Here is a 20,189-nt window from a genome sequence, read left to right on the forward strand (position 1 = left end):
CGCATGCCCATTTTTTGGGCCGGGGGGTGGTTGGTGTCGGCTGACAAATTTTTAAAAAATAGCTGGACTAAGCAAGTGGCTTTTAGTCGGGCCCACTAATCGGCCCTCATGGGTGCGACGTGCTCGCGGGGCGGCGGAATTTAATCTCAGCCTACTCGGTGAAAGGCTTCTGTTTAGGCTTCTTTCTACTCCCGCGTCGACGCGAGCGACAACTGATGTTATAGGGATTGTGGTATTGCCCCTCAGCACCCCCCGCCTCCTCTTGTAATAGTATGCCCCAGTTGTAGGTGGGAGGCGCGGGTTACGTGATGTGAAAATAAGGAAACACAAACACGCTTGAACGCACGTTGTTGTTGCACGTCTCTTCTTACACAAACAAATGCCACATTGATTAACATGACTAACGCATTGTGAAATACGCCATAGCCAAGCAGCTGTGTATAGTGGTTTGCTGGAATGCTTTTATTTTGAAGGAGGGGACGTGTGGAAGATAAATAAGTAACTTGACTACGACTTCTGGCTGCTGTTTGACCCAAATAATTATACGATAAATCGAGCCCGGGGCTCGCAATGCAAGTAAGCACACGCACGTTGGCTAAGTACTACTGGCGAGATTGAAGCGTGTCCACAGCGGGTTCAAATTGTAAATTAGTCAGCTAATGATCTTTAAAAAGCCTCTGCCGTTAGAGCATTTCTCCCGCGGAGATGTCAATTGTGGATGCTTTGTTTTTTGGTCGCAGGGCGGAACGGGGCCGACAATGTTTATGAATATGGCCGAGGGGTCGCGGCCGTAAGGGTACCCAAGTCAAGGGTGGAGGGTCGCGGCCGGACAGACAAAAAATGGTCTAATGCCCAGCTCTGGTAAACTCTCAATACGCATTTGTGGATGCTCAATAGGCATTTGTGACTGTGTTTACGGATATGATTTTTTTGACACATTTGTGGATTGAAATGCTCATTTGTAAATGGTTTTGCTTCAATAATGACCCCATAGATTGGCCAGTACCATTCAAACCCGAGCATCGACAATTCTGGTTGGCTAATACGTCTATCACTCAAACACCAAAGGGGAGGAAAAAAATACATTTTTGAATATAAAATGACACTTTCTTGCGATTGGATTATTGCGCCAGGTCAAACCTCGACGTCGATTAAATTTCGATTTATCGTGCAGCCCTAAACTTATCATTGGGTTCAGCGCAAGCAAAATTAGTGTCCACCAGACATGTCCACGACACGTGTATTGCTGCTTTGCTATTGGACACTTTGGGCCACATAACCCAAAGTACCCAGCAATTGCTCAGCTTTCGTTTCATTTGCAGGCGGGCAAAAACAACACAGTTGCACTAGTCATTACCTAAAATGCGTGTAGTTGTTGTTTGGGCTGTAAATGTGTTTGTTATGGCTATTTGACGTTTGTCACCGTCACTGTAGCTCATCCGGTCGGGAATGAAGTGGACCCCTGTGCCGATATGTAGTTATCGCTTCTCGGCCTTTTGGCTAAGATCAAGTGTAGTATCTGTTCGTAACTGCTGGCGGCAGGCCAAGGACGCAGCCACCAAGAAGAGTCGTCTGTGCCCACCCGGAGGAGGGAACCGAAGCTACACATAAAAGGTCTTGGCAGCGACGGTCTGGTTCACCGGGAGAGACTGCTGAAAAGGAACAAGAGGGGTGAGGAACTCCTATGGGCGCCCTGAGAGGACCGGAGGAATGCTGTTTGAAAGGGTAGGATGAGGTCCCAATTACTAAGGACACTACGCTTCTGTACAACAGGCTCGATATGTTCTATCTAATCTGTCTTTTAAATTTCAGTATATTATGCATAGTTTACCTGGTATTATTAAGGTTAACATGATGACTTTTAAGCTAACAAGGATATTGTTTGAACATGTTGTTTTGTGAATAGAGCTGTGCTCCATATTGGAGAGATGTGACTAACATTTGTCCATTGTAACAATAAAACTTGTTCAAAAGAAAAAAAAATCTGTTCTTATCAGTTTAATATCTGATACGTCTCCTATCTGGGGACTACATATTAAATTGATTTTTGGAACTGGGAGATGGAAAAGGGGCTTGCTCCGTCCACTCCATGCATTGACCTGGTATTGCAGTATCTCCAGGAATGGTGCACCCCCTCTGCTGGTTAACGACAAGCATTAAACTTGGTCTGATGTTTCACGGTGGTGTTTCGGTCATTGCAGCCAATACTCATGATTACGAATGCCCCATGTCGCAGTATCCTAAGAAGTGAAGGCAAGACTTCTGATGTTGAAAGTTTGCAATATCATTTCAGAAGGATATAGTTTAGTATTTTATTTTAATCTTTTTCCCTTTCAAGATAGAAAAACAATTAAAAGGATACAAAGTCATAGTTTTATCAAGAAAGACCTTTGTTTCCCACCATAAGAAAACATTGTCTTGCTCTGCCCACGCTACTCCAAAAAGAGCTAAAGTAAACAAGGATATTTGTCATACTTCAAATTTTATTAAAATGCTGTTACACCACTCGATGTCAGCAGTGTAAAATTATGTTCCTGACCACACAAAGAAACAGGAAGTGAAGCATGGGGGCTGGGACAATTCCCGCTTTGAATTCTTGGTAGAAGTGAAGCAAGGCATGATGGGAATGTTTTTGCAGATTCATTTTACCTCATTCCTAATGGTTTAGGTAATGTACTGACTGAACGATACTATTCAACCCTTCTGCCTCTTGCGGTATTTTGACCAAAAAATGGACACAATCTTTTCTGAATATTTTCTCACTTTCAAAATGTTCAGTGGCACCAGACAAATCCATACATATATAGTTTCTATCCATCTATCTATCTATCTCTCTCTTTATCTATCTCTCTCTCTCTATCTTCCATACATATATAGTTTCTATCCATCTATCTATCTATCTCTTTATCTATCTATCTATCTATCCATCTATCTATCTATCTCTTTATCTCTCTCTCTCTATCGATCTATCTATCTATCTATCTATCTATCTATCTATCTATCTATCTATCTATCTATCTATCTATCTATCTATCCATCCTATCTAATCACAACAAACTCTGACAACTAATCCAGGTGGTCAACAGTCTCTTTGCCGTTGTTGTAGTTGATATAATTAAAAAAATATTTTTGGCTTTCTTTTCCTTCAAAATTCCCTGAACCATTCAGTCAACAAGTGCGTTTTGTTAAAGTTCTCACTGCACGTCTTCACGTCTGCAGGCGCAGGCTGTGAGCCTCGGCTGGATTGGGCAGCGTCTTCGGAGTCCACCGTCGTCACAACGGTCGGCCGCCCCCGACAGCGGAGCTCCTCCCCGACGTTCGGCAGCAGTTGCACTCGCTCACTCGCCGGCGGAGAACCTCCAGTAACCGCGGCAACGTTGGCCAGAACATTTTATTATTTAACTAATTCGGGGGCTCAACTCATTAATAACCAATTGTTTGTCATTAATAGTCAATTGTTAATAAATTCTAATGTTCATTTGGTTCCCTCTCGCTCTCTCTACACATCATTTGAATTTGGTACAAATAATGAAGTAGTTAAGACATCCGCCAAACCCCTAAAGTGAAATTCCTCTAAGCTCCAGCACAACCGCACGTATTCCTTTGCACACGTGCACGGCTGGCGCGTGTGAACGTTTGTGCGTGTACTTACACATGTCTGAAAAGGCACAGCAAAAGGCAAAGCAAAATTTAGCAAATGGCAGCCAATGTCACCCCGGAAGCAGAAACGCTACTGGGATGACCCCAGCATAATCAGAAGGTTCTTATCTTGGCGCCACCTGGAGGATTAGGGCTGTTCACACTCTCAACACTAATTTTATACTTTGGCTGCGTAGTGCACTCGTCACACAATAGTTTCATTCGGTAATCATTGAAAAATGCACGAAAACACATCAGGTTTACAATGCATCAAAAATCATGATTTAGAATGGGACTCATAAACTCTCACTGCACAGTATAAGTCTGTGGGCTGATGTAAGCAGACACACGTACACAGCCTGAAAGTCTTGAGTGCGCGTGAACGTCCGTGCATGTGCACGTGCACGCACGCACATGCACGCGCACACATTCATATCCACACATGAACATTTGATAAGTACTCTTACTTCACTAAAACACTCTTTGTCATAACTGTCCCATTCATCTCACAAACACACACGCACACACACGCTCACGCGCTCGCGCACGCACGCACGCGCGTACGTTTCTTGTCAATCACAATACAGCTTTTTCTGCATGGAGCGCCACTCCCACAGCGCATACACCAGCGAAAGTAATGAGATCTCATTTGCATACAGCATTTTCATTTTCCAATATGAGCGCGCGTTTTCACTTGCACACGCGCGCACGGCTGAGGCACGTGTACGTGAGTGTATATTCCTGTATGTGCACGCACGCACACACACAACAAATCGACTCACGCAAACTCATGCCACAAGCACATACGTCATCTCGAAGCAAAATCATTAGTTGTCCTTTAGCGCCACATGGTGGATTAGGGCTGTTAACACTCTAAACTCCAATTTTCGATTTTCACGGTTTAGTAGACCCGTCACACAATGTACTCATCGGGTATTCATTGAAAATGCACGAAAACACACCAGGTTTACAGTAAGTCCAAAATCATGCTGTATAATGGGAGTCAATGGGACAAAAAATGGCAAAATACGTCCTGCGTAGTTAAAACAATGAAACCAGCTAACTCATGCAGGACTCATTTTAAAAATGACAGCATGGTGCCATTTTGAACTTCGGCATGTTCTGACCATCTGGGTGAAAGTTCAGCTCCCTCGTGTTATTTTTTTTATGCTTTGGCTTTGATGTAAAATTCTTTGATCTGAAATATCCAAGAAATGGTCAAATACCGCAGGAGGGTTAAACCGGTGGAAGAGTGAGGCATCATCCAGTGTGAATGTGTGCGTATGTGTCGACACGTGTCTCGCAGATGAGCCGTGACTGAAGAAGCTGTGTGTGCGAAAGAGGTTGTCCTTGGTGAGTAGGACAACTCATACTTACCTGGCATGGGAGATACCATGATCAAGAAGGTGGTTCACCCAGGGTGAGGCTCAGCCATTGCACTCTGGCTGTGCTGACCCCTGCTAATTCCCCAAATATGGGAATCTCGACTGCATAATTTCTGGTAGTGGGCAACTGCGTTCACGCTATCCCCTGATAACTTTGTCAAAATCAACACACCTCTCAATTTCTTCTTCATGATGCGCATCGTAGGATGACATCTGTCAGATAGTAATTGTGGCATAACCATTTTGTCGGACCCTCTTCTTTTTAGGCTTCTTTCTACTCCCGCGTCGACGCGAGCGACAACTGATGTTATAGGGATTGTGGTATTGCCCCTCAGCACCCCCCGCCTCCTCTTGTAATAGTATGCCCCAGTTGAAGGTGGGAGGCGCGGGTTACGTGATGTGAAAATAAGGAAACACAAACACGCTTGAACGCACGTTGTTGTTGCACGTCTCTTCTTACACAAACAAATGCCACATTGATTAACATGACTAACGCATTGTGAAATACGCCATAGCCAAGCAGCTGTGTATAGTGGTTTGCTGGAATGCTTTTATTTTGAAGGAGGGGAAGTGTGGAAGATAAATAAGTAACTTGACTATGACTTCTGGCTGCTGTTTGACCCAAATAATTATACGATAAATCGAGCCCGGGCCTCGCAATGCAAGTAAGCACACGCACGTTGGCTAAGTACTACTGGCGAGATTGAAGCGTGTCCACAGCGGGTTCAAATTGTAAATTAGTCAGCTAATGATCTTTAAAAAGCCTCTGCCGTTAGAGCATTTCTCCCGCGGAGATGTCAATTGTGGATGCTTTGTTTTTTGGTCGGAGGGCGGAACGGGGCCGACAATGTTTATGAATATGGCCGAGGGGTCGCGGCCGTAAGGGTACCCAAGTCAAGGGTGGAGGGTCGCGGCCGGACAGACAAAAAATGGTCTAATGCCCAGCTCTGGTAAACTCTCAATACGCATTTGTGGATGCTCAATAGGCATTTGTGACTGTGTTTACGGATATGATTTTTTTGACACATTTGTGGATTGAAATGCGCATTTGTAAATGGTTTTGCTTCAATAATGACCCCATAGATTGGCCAGTACCATTCAAACCCGAGCATCGACAATTCTGGTTGGCTAATACGTCTATCACTCAAACACCAAAGGGGAGGAAAAAAATACATTTTTGAATATAAAATGACACTTTCTTGCGATTGGATTATTGCGCCAGGTCAAACCTCGACGTCGATTAAATTTCGATTTATCGTGCAGCCCTAAACTTATCATTGGGTTCAGCGCAAGCAAAATTAGTGTCCACCAGACATGTCCACGACACGTGTATTGCTGCTTTGCTATTGGACACTTTGGGCCACATAACCCAAAGTACCCAGCAATTGCTCAGCTTTCGTTTCATTTGCAGGCGGGCAAAAACAACACAGTTGCACTAGTCATTACCTAAAATGCGTGTAGTTGTTGTTTGGGCTGTAAATGTGTTTGTTATGGCTATTTGACGTTTGTCACCGTCACTGTAGCTCATCCGGTCGGGAATGAAGTGGACCTCTGTGCCGATATGTAGTTATCGCTTCTCGGCCTCTTGGCTAAGTCTGTGATCACCTCCTTTGGTTGTGTGTTCTACGTCTGTTGTGGCAAATAGCAAATTCACAGAGGGATATATTGTCCTAACGTTTTGTGTTGAAAATCACTTTGTTTTAGGTCTGGTGCTGACGTTAAGTTGTTTGTTTCCTTTCATTTTGTGGTCCTCCCACCATGTCGCCGCTAATGCCGGCATGCGGAGGCACCACAGTGTACGCTTCACCTTTTAGGAGACTGGTGGAGAGGCCCCGGGGATGTCCAGGTTGATGTCCAGACCTTAAAGTTTAAAGCTAATCAGCTTAATTGTATAATAACTTTGCCGTTCAGTAAAAGATTTGATGTTAGCTTTAATTCTGCTGCAAACCTTTGAGAATTTTGAACCTGGTTTGAAACAGTAAAAGCCCAGTTTTCTGTGTTTAACGTTGAGAAACTGACTGATAATGCTGCCAAAACAGTTATTGTCAGAATGTTCAATGAGACAGTTAACGCAGACGACATTTGTTTTTGGCTGGGTAGATATTGCGCGGTAAAAGGTCAGGTTGTGAAGGTGAGGGATGCGGACGGCATTTGGAATTGCGCTTGGCGGGTACCCATCCAGCAATGGCAGGACCCCCAGGGCTTCCAGGGCCTGAAACATCTCCCATCCATGATAGTCTTGGGCGAAAACCGAGGCTACATCCACTACCAAGGTCAACCCAAGCTCTGCCGCAAATGTGGTGAGCACGGGCACCTGGCAGAAGCATGTGAGCAAATCATTTGTGGGAAATGTAGAGTAATTGGGCATACTTTTGAAGAATGTACCAATGGCAGAAAGTGCAATCTCTGTGGGGAATCAAACCACCTCTACAGAAATTGTCCAAAATCATTTGCCAACAAATTGAAGGCCGGAAAAGAAATGGGACATCTTAATGGAAATGAAGGCAACAAACATGTTGAAAGTCATCAGAAAAATTCAAATCTCCCTCCAAAACCTGTTATTGGAGTAGAGGAAACCGGTGAGGAGGGGGAGGGGCGTGTATTGGCTCCACAGCTTAATGGAAATGAAAGCAACAAACAAGTTGGAAGTCATCAGGAAAATTCAAATCTCCCTCCAAAACCTGTCATTGGAGTAGAGGAAACAGGTGAGGAGGGGGAGGGGCATGTATTGGCTCCACCAACAGGGAGCTCAGAAGAAAGTGGCATGTTGCAAGACCCGCCCACAAGCGAATCAAGTGAAGCCATCTTACAGCAGACTGACAGTGAGGACACTCAGATCCCTTGTGCACAAAAATCTAAAAGGCTTGCATCTGAAAGGTCTTCTGAGTCCCCTTTGACTTTAGAGAAGAGGGGAAAGCTTTGGAGCTCAGACAGTGAGGTGGATGAGCCCAGAGTTTTCCCCTGCAGCACACCAAATGAGCTCTCCTTTTTAAATATTAAATTGCAATCAACGCCCAAAAGTCACAATACCATGAATATAAGGTTGCGTGAGAAACCATCACCAAAAGTTTCTCGGAGAAATGATCATGTACCCAACTCTCCTGCCGTACATATGAAGGAGGAACTGCAGTCCCGAGAAATAACTTAATGGACGGTTTTAATACTCCCTTTTGTGTTTTAATTTTAAATCATACCTGCAACTCTCACCTTCTCAACTATAAATGTTAGAAGTGTGAAATCAAGGATTAGAGCCCAGAACGTCTTGTCCTTTTTAAAAACTATTAAGTCTGATGTGTTTTTAATCCAAGAATGTGGTCTACCTTTTTTAAGAAATTACAAACAGTGGGAGGAAATGTGGCCACACCCATCATTATGGAGTGGCTCAAATGACAATCGGAATGACGGGGTGGCCATTTTAATAAACAATTCCCAAATTGAGGTGAAAAGGAGCACGGTGGTGGAAAATGGACGAGCACTGTTAGCACATCTAACATTTATAGGACAGGATTTTAACCTTTTAAATATTTATGGGTCTAATGATTAACATGATAGGTATGAACTTTTAGAAAACCTGCAGCCCCACATGCTAGGTCGCGTACCATTAATTATGGGAGGGGATTTTAATTGTGTTTTAAATATAAGGGATAGAAAGGGAGCTGGGGAGGATTTTAAAGTGGACAAAACATCTGTTTTACTGAATGACATGTGTCGGGTTTTTAAATTAGACGATTGTTTTAAAACCATGCATCCAAGAGAGGAGGGCTTCACGTGGTTCAGTAGTGATAGCACCAGAGCCTCTCGCATAGACTACATATTTACACGTGATTGGCCACCGACGGATGCTAGATTAACGCCTGTTTTTTTCTCAGACCATCTAGTACTGTCATGTACTCTTTCACCGCCTTCTGGTGTCACTATTGGAGGAGGACTGTGGAAGATGAACTGCTCCCTGTTGGAGGATGAGGCCTTGGTTGCTAAATACAGGGAGCAGTACAAGGACTGGCAAAGACTTCAAGATTTGTACGAATCGAGGGCACAGTGGTGGGAAATGATAAAGCTAAGAACTCAGAGCTTTTTTTAAAAAGCAGGTAAGGAAAAAAGAAGGAAGGAAATGAAACACATGCTGGGCCTGCAAAATAGACTACAAAGGTATTTTAATTTATCACAAAAGGGCATTAATTTTAACGAGGAAATTAAACAGGTCAAAAAGGAACTGAGACTTCTAGCAGATATCAAAAGTAGAGGCGTAATATTAAGGAGCAAAGAAAAAGAAATAGAGGAAGGAGAAAAATGTACCAGGTATTTCTTCCAAAAAATTATGAGCAAGGGTGGGGGTATCTTCAAGCTGCAAAAAGGAAATGGAGTGATAACGGAAATTAGCAGTGAAATAAACCAGGAAGTCGAAACTTACTACCAGAGACTGTATGACAAGAAAGATACTCAATTAGAGACAATGTCAGAAGTATTACATTTCATTGAAAAAACCGTGATTGACAAAGTGTTATTAACTCAAGATTTTACCCGAGAGGAAATAAATAAATGTGTAAGACAATTCAAAAAAGCAAAGTCTCCAGGAGAGGACGGCCTCTGCATTGAGTTCTATTTGACCTTTTGGGACTTGTTGGCACCAGATTTAATCACTGTTTTTAATGAGTTGGACAAAACAAGTCGACTACCAGATAGCTTCAGAGTAGGGATAGTCGCACTATTGCACAAAAAGGGAGACAAGACTGACCTTGGTAACTGGCGACCCATTACGCTTTTAAATGTTGATTGCAAACTTTTTAGTAAACTTTTAGCTATGCGTTTGTCTGTCTTACTGGACGAATTGATCGACCCTGACCAAACCTGTGCCATAGCGGGTAGGAAGATCACAGACAGCCTCACGCTGATCCGTGACACAATTTGCTACACAAGAGACAGAAATATGCGGTTAGTAATCTTAAACTTGGACTTTGAGAAGGCCTTCGACCGAGTTTCACATCAATACCTCTTTAGGCTATTGAAAAAATTGGGTCTTCCCCAAAGGTTTATAGGGTGGGTGGAACTGCTGTATCAGAACATTAGCAGCAAATTCATGGTTAATGGGAATTTGACAAAAGCAGTCCAGGTTAACTCAGGTGTGCGTCAAGGCTGTCCCTTATCTGCTCTCCTCTATGTTTTATGCATAGAACCACTGGCACAGATTTTGAGACGGGACAAAATGATTAAGGGGGTGAGTATCCCTGGGGGCGGAGGACTTACAACAAAGTGCATCTTGTACATGGACGATTTTAACATCCTGTGTTCAGATCTTTTATCTGTGACAAGGGCCTTGGACTTGACTGACTGGTACGGAAGGGCCTCTGGGTCAAAACTCAATAGAGCTAAGACCCAAGCACAATTTTATGGACCGTGGACCGCGACAGAAAAGACAGGACTACCCCTGACACCGATACAAACGGACCAGAGAATACTTGGGATCAAATTTGGCAAAGATGGGGGCGGGGAAACAAACTGGGGTGAAGTGATAGGGAAAGTGAGAAAAATACTTGGTTTTTGGGGGCTGAGAGACCTGACTATAGAGGGGAAAGTTTTAATTATAAAAGCTGTTATTCTACCCTTGCTTTTATTGACCAGTTCTGTTTTTACCCCAACAAGAAATGTGCTTTTAGATTTGGACCGCGCCTTCTTTCATTTTATCTGGGGGTCCAAGTGGGAGAGACTGACAAGAGACACCATGAAGAAAACCAAGGAAAATGGAGGAAAAGGAGTGCCGGACCTCCATCTCTTCTTGGGGAGCCAATATGTAGCCCTGCACCTGAGAAATGCGCTTGAACCATCAAGTGCCCAGAAGAGCCAAGCAATGACACGTTTCTGGATGGGTTCATACCTCCGGAAACTAAAATTAATACCGACTGATCATAAAATCCCTGTGTCTTTTAATCTGCCACCATTTTATTCTTTTATCAGGAATTTTTTAAGAAAGTTTGAGTTGGAAAAAGAAGAGTGTCATGTTTTAAAAAATCACAGATCTCTTATCTCTGTTGTGCAGAAGCGGGAAGCAGTGAGTCCAGTTCCCGGCCTCGCATTTGGTGAGCCCACAACGGTTTGGCGCAATGTCAACCATCCTGCCCTCTCAAACAGACTTCGGGACCTGTCATGGATGGTGGCCCATGAAATTCTCCCGGTGAGGTCCGTTATGCACTCCCGAGGAATGTCAGCGTCTTCAAATTGCCCCCGACCTGGATGTGGCGCCCACGAGTCGGTGAGGCACCTCCTCTGGGAGTGCAGTGCTGCTGTAGACCTGTGGGCGACAGCCGGCCACCTACAATTCCCGGACTTGCCAGCAAGGGAGGCATTAAACGCACAGCTTGTGCTCTATGGGGTGAGCCAGTTGGAAAACCCTAAAGAACACTTTGAAAAGCAGTGGCTCACCCTCGCCGCCATCAAAGACGCCATCTGGACCTCCAGAAACTTGCTGGTAAGGAGACACAGACAGACCCCCCCTGTGGCTGTGCTCCGAATGGCCGCAGCTACCCTGACAGCTGCTGGCGGCAGGCCAAGGACGCAGCCACCAAGAAGAGTCGTCTGTGCCCACCCAGAGGAGGGAACCGAAGCTACACATAAAAGGTCTTGGCAGCGACGGTCTGGTTCACCGGGAGAGACTGCTGAAAAGGAACAAGAGGGGTGAGGAACTCCTATGGGCGCCCTGAGAGGACCGGAGGAATGCTGTTTGAAAGGGTAGGATGAGGTCCCAATTACTAAGGACACTACGCTTCTGTACAACAGGCTTGATATGTTCTATCTAATCTGTCTTTTAAATTTCAGTATATTATGCATAGTTTACCTGGTATTATTAAGGTTAACATGATGACTTTTAAGCTAACAAGGATATTGTTTGAACATGTTTTGTGAATAGAGCTGTGCTCCATATTGGAGAGATGTGACTAACATTTGTCCATTGTAACAATAAAACTTGTTCAAAAGAAAAATCTGTCCTTATCAGTTTAATATCTGATACGTCTCCTATCTGGGGACTATATATTAAATTGATTTTTGGAACTGGGAGATGGAGAAAGGGCTTGCTCCGTCCACTCCATGCATTGACCTGGTATTGCAGTATCTCCAGGAATGGTGCACCCCCTCTGCTGGTTAACAACAAGCATTAAACTTGGTCTGACGTTTCACGGTGGTGTTTCGGTCATTGCAGCCAATACTCATGATTACGAATGCCCCATGTCGCAGTATCCTAAGAAGTGAAGGCAAGACTTCTGATGTTGAAAGTTTGCAATATCATTTCAGAAGGATATAGTTTAGTATTTTATTTTAATCTTTTTCCCTTTCAAGATAGGAAAAACAATTAAAAGAATACAAAGTCATAGTTTTATCAAGAAAGACCTTTGTTTCCCACCATAAGAAAACATTGTCTTGCTCTGCCCACGCTACTCCAAAAAGAGCTAAAGTAAACAAGGATATTTGTCATACTTCAAATTTTATTAAAATGCTGTTACACCACTCGATGTCAGCAGCGTAAAATTATGTTCCTGACCACACAAAGAAACAGGAAGTGAAGCATGGGGGCTGGGACAATTCCCGCTTTGAATTCTTGGTAGAAGTGAAGCAAGGCATGATGGGAATGTTTTTGCAGATTCATTTTACCTCATTCCTAATGGTTTAGGTAATGTACTGACTGAACGATACTATTCAACCCTTCTGCCTCTTGCGGTATTTTGACCAAAAAATGGACACAATCATTTCTGAATATTTTCTCACTTTCAAAATGTTCAGTGGCACCAGACAAATCCATACATATATAGTTTCTATCCATCTATCTATCTATCTCTCTCTTTATCTATCTCTCTCTCTCTATCTTCCATACATATATAGTTTCTATCCATCTATCTATCTATCTATCTATCTATCTATCTATCTATCTATCTATCTATCTATCTATCTATCTATCTATCCATCCTATCTAATCACAACAAACTCTGACAACTAATCCAGGTGGTCAACAGTCTCTTTGCCGTGGTTGTAGTTGATATAATTAAAAAAATATTTTTGGCTTCCTTTTTCTTCAAAATTCCCTGAACCATTCAGTCAACAAGTGCGTTTTGTTTACATTCTCACTGCACGTCTTCACGTCTGCAGGCGCAGGCTGTGAGCCTCGGCTGGATTGGGCAGCGTCTTCGGAGTCCACCGTCGTCACAACGGTCGGCCGCCCCCGACAGCGGAGCTCCTCCCCGACGTTCGGCAACAGTTGCACTCGCTCACTCGCCGGCGGAGAACCTCCAGTAACCGCGGCAACGTTGGCCAGAACATTTTATTATTTAACTAATTCGGGGGCTCAACTCATTAATAACCAATTGTTTGTCATTAATAGTCAATTGTTAATAAACTCTAATGTTCATTTGGTTCCCTCTCGCTCTCTCTACGCATCATTTGAATTTGGTACAAATAATGAAGTAGTTAAGACATCCGCCAAACCCCGAAAGTGAAATTCCTCTAAGCTCCAGCACAACCGCACGTATTCCTTTGCACACGTGCACGGCTGGCGCGTGTGAACGTATGTGCGTGTACTTACACACGTCTGAAAAGGCACAGCAAAAGGCAAAGCAAAATTTGGCAAATGGCAGCCAATGTCACCCCGGAAGCAGAAACGCTACTGGGATGACCCCAGCATAATTAGAAGATTCTTATCTTGGCGCCACCTGGAGGATTAGGGCTGTTCACACTCTCAACACTAATTTTATACTTTGGCTGCGTAGTGCACTCGTCACACAATAGTTTCATTCGGTAATCATTGAAAAATGCACGAAAACACATCAGGTTTACAATGCATCAAAAATCATGATTTAGAATGGGACTCATAAACTCTCACTGCACAGTATAAGTCTGTGGGCTGATGTAAGCAGACACACGTACACAGCCTGAAAGTCTTGAGTGCGAGTGAACATCCGTGCATGTGCACATGCACGCACGCACATGCACGCGCACACACTCATATCCACACATGAACATTTGGTAAGTACTCTTACTTCACTAAAATACTCTTTGTCATAACTGTCCCATTCATCTCACAAACACACACGCACGCACGCACACACGCACACACACGCTCACGCGCACGCACGCACGCATGCACATACGTTTCTTGTCAATCACAATACAGCTTTTTATGCATGGAGCGCCACTCCCACAGCGCATACATCAGCGAAATCAATGAGATTTGCATACAGCATTTTCATTTTCCAATATGAGCGCGCGTTTTCACTTGCACACGCGCGCACGGCTGAGGCACGTGTACGTGAGTGTATATTCCTGTATGTGCACGCACGCACACACACAACAAATCGACTCACGCAAACTCATGCCACAAGCACATACGTCATCTCGAAGCAAAATCATTAGTTGTCCTTTAGCGCCACATGGTGGATTAAGGCTGTTAACACTCTAAACTCCAATTTTCGATTTTCACGGTTTAGTAGACCCGTCACACAATGTACTCATCGGGTACTCATTGAAAATGCACGAAAACACACCAGGTTTACAGTAAGTCCAAAATCATGCTGTATAATGGGAGTCAATGGGACAAAAAATGGCAGAATACGTCCTGCGTAGTTAAAACAATGAAACCAGCTAACTCATGCAGGACTCATTTTAAAAATGACAGCATGGTGCCATTTTGAACTTCGGCATGTTCTGACCATCTGGGTGAAAGTTCAGCTCCCTCGTGTTATTTTTTTTATGCTTTGGCTTTGATGTAAAATTCTTTGATCTGAAATATCCAAGAAATGGTCAAATACCGCAGGAGGGTTAAACCGGTGGAAGAGTGAGGCATCATCCAGTGTGAATGTGTGCGTATGTGTCGACACGTGTCTCGCAGATGAGCCGTGACTGAAGAAGCTGTGTGTGCGAAAGAGGTTGTCCTTGGTGAGTAGGACAACTCATACTTACCTGGCAGGGGAGATACCATGATCAAGAAGGTGGTTCACCCAGGGTGAGGCTCAGCCATTGCACTCTGGCTGTGCTGACCTCTGCGAATTCCCCAAATGTGGGAATCTCGACTGCACAATTTCTGGTAGTGGGGGACTGCGTTCGCGCTATCCCCTGATAACTTTGTCAAAATCAACACACCTGTCAATTTCTTCTTCTTCTTCTTCTTCTTCATGATGCGCATCGTAGGATACATCTGTCACATAGTAATTGTGGCATAACCATTTTGTCAAACGGACCCTCAGGCCCCGCCGGATGCCCATTTTTTGGGCCGGGGGGTGGTTGGTGTCGGCTGACAAATTTTTAAAAAATAGCTGGACTAAGCAAGTGGCTTTTAGTCGGGCCCACTAATCGTCCCTCATGGGTGCGACGTGCTCGCGGGGCGGCGGAATTTAATCTCAGCCTACTCGGTGAAAGGCTTCTTTTTAGGCTTCTTTCTACTCCCGCGTCGACGCGAGCGACAACTGATGTTATAGGGATTGTGGTATTGCCCCTCAGCACCCCCCGCCTCCTCTTGTAATAGTATGCCCCAGTTGTAGGTGGGAGGCGCGGGTTACGTGATGTGAAAATAAGGAAACACAAACACGCTTGAACGCACGTTGTTGTTGCACGTCTCTTCTTACACAAACAAATGCCACATTGATTAACATGACTAACGCATTGTGAAATACGCCATAGCCAAGCAGCTGTGTATAGTGGTTTGCTGGAATGCTTTTATTTTGAAGGAGGGGACGTGTGTAAGATAAATAAGTAACTTGACTACGACTTCTAGCTGCTGTTTGACCCAAATAATTATACGATAAATCGAGCCCGGGGCTCGCAATGCAAGTAAGCACACGCACGTTGGCTAAGTACTACTGGCGAGATTGAAGCGTGTCCACAGCGGGTTCAAATTGTAAATTAGTCAGCTAATGATCTTTAAAAAGCCTCTGCTGTTAGAGCATTTCTCCCGCGGAGATGTCAATTGTGGATGCTTTGTTTTTTGGTCGCAGGGCGGAACGGGGCCGACAATGTTTATGAATATGGCCGAGGGGTCGCGGCCGTAAGGGTACCCAAGTCAAGGGTGGAGGGTCGCGGCCGGACAGACAAAAAATGGTCTAATGCCCAGCTCTGGTAAACTCTCAATACGCATTTGTGGATGCTCAATAGGCATTTGTGACTGTGTTTACGGATATGATTTTTTTGACACATTTGTGGATTGAAATGCGCATTTGTAAATGGTTTTGCTTCAATAATGACCCCATAGATTGGCCAGTACCATTCAAACCCGAGCATCGACAATTCTGGTTGGCTAATACGTCTATCACTCAAACACCAAAGGGGAGGAAAAAAATACATTTTTGAATATAAAATGACACTTTCTTGCGATTGGATTATTGCGCCAGGTCAAACCTCGACGTCGATTAAATTTCGATTTATCGTGCAGCCCTAAACTTATCATTGGGTTCAGCGCAAGCAAAATTAGTGTCCACCAGACATGTCCACGACACGTGTATTGCTGCTTTGCTATTGGACACTTTGGGCCACATAACCCAAAGTACCCAGCAATTGCTCAGCTTTCGTTTCATTTGCAAGCGGGCAAAAACAACACAGTTGCACTAGTCATTACCTAAAATGCGCGTAGTTGTTGTTTGGGCTGTAAATGTGTTTGTTATGGCTATTTGACGTTTGTCACCGTCACTGTAGCTCATCCGGTCGGGAATGAAGTGGACCCCTGTGCCGATATGTAGTTATCGCTTCTCGGCCTTTTGGCTAAGTCTGCGATCACCTCCTTTGGTTGTGTGTTCTACGCCTGTTGTGGCAAAGAGCTAATTCACAGGGGGATATATTGTCCTAACGGTTTGTGTTGAAAATCGCTTTTTTTTCTTAGGTCGGGTGCTGACGGTAAGTTGTTTGTTTTCCTTTAATTTTGTGGTCCTCCCACCATGTCGGCCACTTATGCCGGCATGCGGAGGTACCACAGTGTACGCTTCACCTTTAAGGACACTGGTGGAGGGACCCCGGGGATGTCCAGGTTGGACTTCTCCAGGAAGTATGTCCAACAGACCTTAAAGTTTAAAGCTAATGAGCTTAATTGTATAATAACTTTGCCGTTTAGTAAAGGATTTGATGTTAGCTTTAATTCTGCTGCAAACCTTCGAGAATTTTGGACCCGGTTTGAAAATGTAAAAGCCCAGTTTTCTGTGTTTAACGTTGAGAAACTGACTGATAATGCTGCCAAAACAGTTATTGTCAGAATGTTCAATGAGACAGTTAACGCAGACGACATTTGTTTTTGGCTGGGTAGATATTGCGCGGTAAAAGGTCAGGCTGTGAAGGTGAGGGATGCGGACGGCATTTGGAATTGCGCTTGGCGGGTACCCATCCAGCAATGGCAGGACCCTCAGGGCTTCCAGGGCCTGAAACATCTCCCATCCATGATAGTCTTGGGCGAAAACCGAGGCTACATCCACTACCAAGGTCAACCCAAGCTCTGCCACAAATGTGGTGAGCACGGGCACCTGGCAGAAGCATGTGAGCAAATCATTTGTGGGAAATGTAGAGTAATTGGGCATACTTTTGAAGAATGTACCAATGGCAGAAAGTGCAATCTCTGTGGGGAATCAAACCACCTCTACAGAAATTGTCCAAAATCATTTGCCAACAAATTGAAGGCCGGAAAAGAAATGGGACAGCTTAATGGAAATGAAGGCAACAAACAAATTGAAAGTCATCAGAAAAATTCAAATCTCCCTCCAAAACCTGTTATTGGAGTAGAGGAAACCGGTGAGGAGGGGGAGGGGTGTGTATCGGCTCCACAGCTTAATGGAAATGAAAGCAACAAACAAATTGGAAGTCATCAGGAAAATTCAAATCTCCCTCCAAAACCTGTCATTGGAGTAGAGGAAACAGGTGAGGAGGGGGAGGGGCATGTATTGGCTCCACCAACAGGGAGCTCAGAAGAAAGTGGCATGTTGCAAGACCCGCCCACAAGCGAATCAAGTGAAGCCATCTTACAGCAGACTGACAGTGAGGACACTCAGATCCCTTGTGCACAAAAATCCAAAAGGCTAGCATCTGAAAGGTCTTCTGAGTCCCCTTTGACTTTAGAGAAGAGGGGAAAGCTTTGGAGCTCAGACAGTGAGGTGGATGAGCCCAGAGTTTTCCCCTGCAGCACACCAAATGAGCTCTCCTTTTTAAATATTAAATTGCAATCAACGCCCAAAAGTCACAATACCATGAATTTAAGGTTGCGTGAGAAACCATCACCAAAAGTTTCTCGGAGAAATGATCATGTACCCAACTCTCCTGCCGTACATATGAAGGAGGAACTGCAGTCTCGAGAAATAACTTAATGGACGGTTTTAATACTCCCTTTTGTGTTTTAATTTTAAATCATACCTGCAACTCTCACATTCTCAACTATAAATGTTAGAAGTGTGAAATCAAGGATTAGAGCCCAGAACGTCTTGTCCTTTTTAAAAACTATTAAGTCTGATGTGTTTTTAATCCAAGAATGTGGTCTACCTTTTTTAAGAAATTACAAACAGTGGGAGGAAATGTGGCCACACCCATCATTATGGAGTGGCTCAAATGAAAATCGAAATGACGGGGTGGCCATTTTAATAAACAATTCCCAAATTGAGGTTAAAAGGAGCACGGTGGTGGAAAATGGACGAGCACTGTTCGCACACCTAACATTTATAGGACAGGATTTTAACCTTTTAAATATTTATGGGTCTAATGATAAACATGATAGGTATGAACTTTTAGAAAACCTGCAGCCCCACATGCTAGGTCGCGCACCATTAATTATAGGAGGGGATTTTAATTGTGTTTTAAATATAAGGGATAGAAAGGGAGCTGGGGAGGATTTTAAAGTGGACAAAACATCTGTTTTACCGAATGACATGTGTCGGGTTTTTAAATTAGTCGATTGTTTTAAAACCATGCATCCAAGAGAGGAGGGCTTCACGTGGTTCAGTAGTGATAGCACCAGAGCCTCTCGCATAGACTACATATTTACACGTGATTGGCCACCGACGGATGCTAGATTAACGCCTGTTTTCTTCTCAGACCACCTAGTACTGTCATGTACTCTTTCACCGCCTTCTGGTGTCACCATTGGAGGAGGACTGTGGAAGATGAACTGCTCCCTGCTGGAGGATGAGGCCTTGGTTGCTAAATACAGGGAGCAGTACAAGGACTGGCAAACACTTCAAGACTTGTACGAATCGAGGGCACAGTGGTGGGAAATGATAAAGCTAAGAACCCAGAGCTTTTTTAAAAGAGCAGGTAAGGAAAAAAGAAGGAAGGAAATGAAACACATGCTGGGCCTGCAAAACAGACTACAAAGGTATTTTAATTTATCACAAAAGGGCATTAATTTTAATGAGGAAATTAAACAGGTCAAAAAGGAACTGAGACTTCTAGCAAATATCAAAAGTAGAGGCGTAATATTAAGGAGCAAAGAAAAAGAAATAGAGGAAGGAGAAAAATGTACCAGGTATTTCTTCAAAAAAATTATGAGCAAGGGTGGGGGTATCTTCAAGCTGCAAAAAGGAAATGGAGTGATAACGGAAATTAGCAGTGAAATAAACCAGGAAGTCGAAACTTACTACCAGAGACTGTATGACAAGAAAGATACTCAATTAGAGACAATGTCAGAAGTATTACATTTCATTGAGAAAACCGTGACTGACAAAGTGTTATTAACTCAAGATTTTACCCGAGAGGAAATAAATAAATGTGTAAGACAATTCAAAAAAGCAAAGTCTCCAGGAGAGGACGGCCTCTGCCTTGAGTTCTATTTGACCTTTTGGGACTTGTTGGCACCAGATTTAATCACTGTTTTTAATGAGTTGGACAAAACAAGACGACTACCAGATAGCTTCAGAGTAGGGATAGTCGCACTATTGCACAAAAAGGGAGACAAGACTGACCTTGGTAACTGGCGACCCATTACGCTTTTAAATGTTGATTGCAAACTTTTTAGTAAACTTTTAGCTATGCGTTTGTCTGTCTTACTGGACGAATTGATCGACCCTGATCAAACCTGTGCCATAGCGGGTAGGAAGATCACAGACAGCCTCACGCTGATCCGTGACACAATTTGCTACACAAGAGACAGAAATATGCGGTTAGTAATCTTAAACTTGGACTTTGAGAAGGCCTTCGACCGAGTTTCACATCAATACCTCTTTAGGC

General features: G+C 43.9%; 3 non-coding genes and 2 pseudogenes across 3 annotated transcripts; all 5 read left to right on the forward strand.

The window, feature by feature from the left end:
• The first annotated feature begins 1,480 nt into the window (after nucleotides 1-1,480).
• Nucleotides 1,481-1,560, forward strand: LOC147145305 (U2 spliceosomal RNA; annotated as a pseudogene).
• A 398-nt stretch (nucleotides 1,561-1,958) lies between these two features.
• LOC147145306 (U2 spliceosomal RNA) lies at nucleotides 1,959-2,136 on the forward strand (annotated as a pseudogene).
• A 2,872-nt stretch (nucleotides 2,137-5,008) lies between these two features.
• Nucleotides 5,009-5,172, forward strand: LOC147145307 (U1 spliceosomal RNA). The gene has a single exon (XR_015087707.1). It is a non-coding gene; the product is annotated as a U1 spliceosomal RNA (small nuclear RNA).
• A 6,794-nt stretch (nucleotides 5,173-11,966) lies between these two features.
• Nucleotides 11,967-12,151, forward strand: LOC147145308 (U2 spliceosomal RNA). The gene has a single exon (XR_015087641.1). It is a non-coding gene; the product is annotated as a U2 spliceosomal RNA (small nuclear RNA).
• A 2,804-nt stretch (nucleotides 12,152-14,955) lies between these two features.
• LOC147145309 (U1 spliceosomal RNA) lies at nucleotides 14,956-15,119 on the forward strand. Its single transcript, XR_015087612.1, has one exon. It is a non-coding gene; the product is annotated as a U1 spliceosomal RNA (small nuclear RNA).
• The last annotated feature ends 5,070 nt before the right edge of the window (nucleotides 15,120-20,189 follow it).

The sequence above is a fragment of the Filicampus tigris genome, chromosome 7 (genome assembly GCF_054856515.1).
Source record: "Filicampus tigris isolate MCC_2025a chromosome 7, RoL_Ftig_1.0, whole genome shotgun sequence".
Lineage (NCBI taxonomy): Eukaryota > Metazoa > Chordata > Actinopteri > Syngnathiformes > Syngnathidae > Filicampus > Filicampus tigris.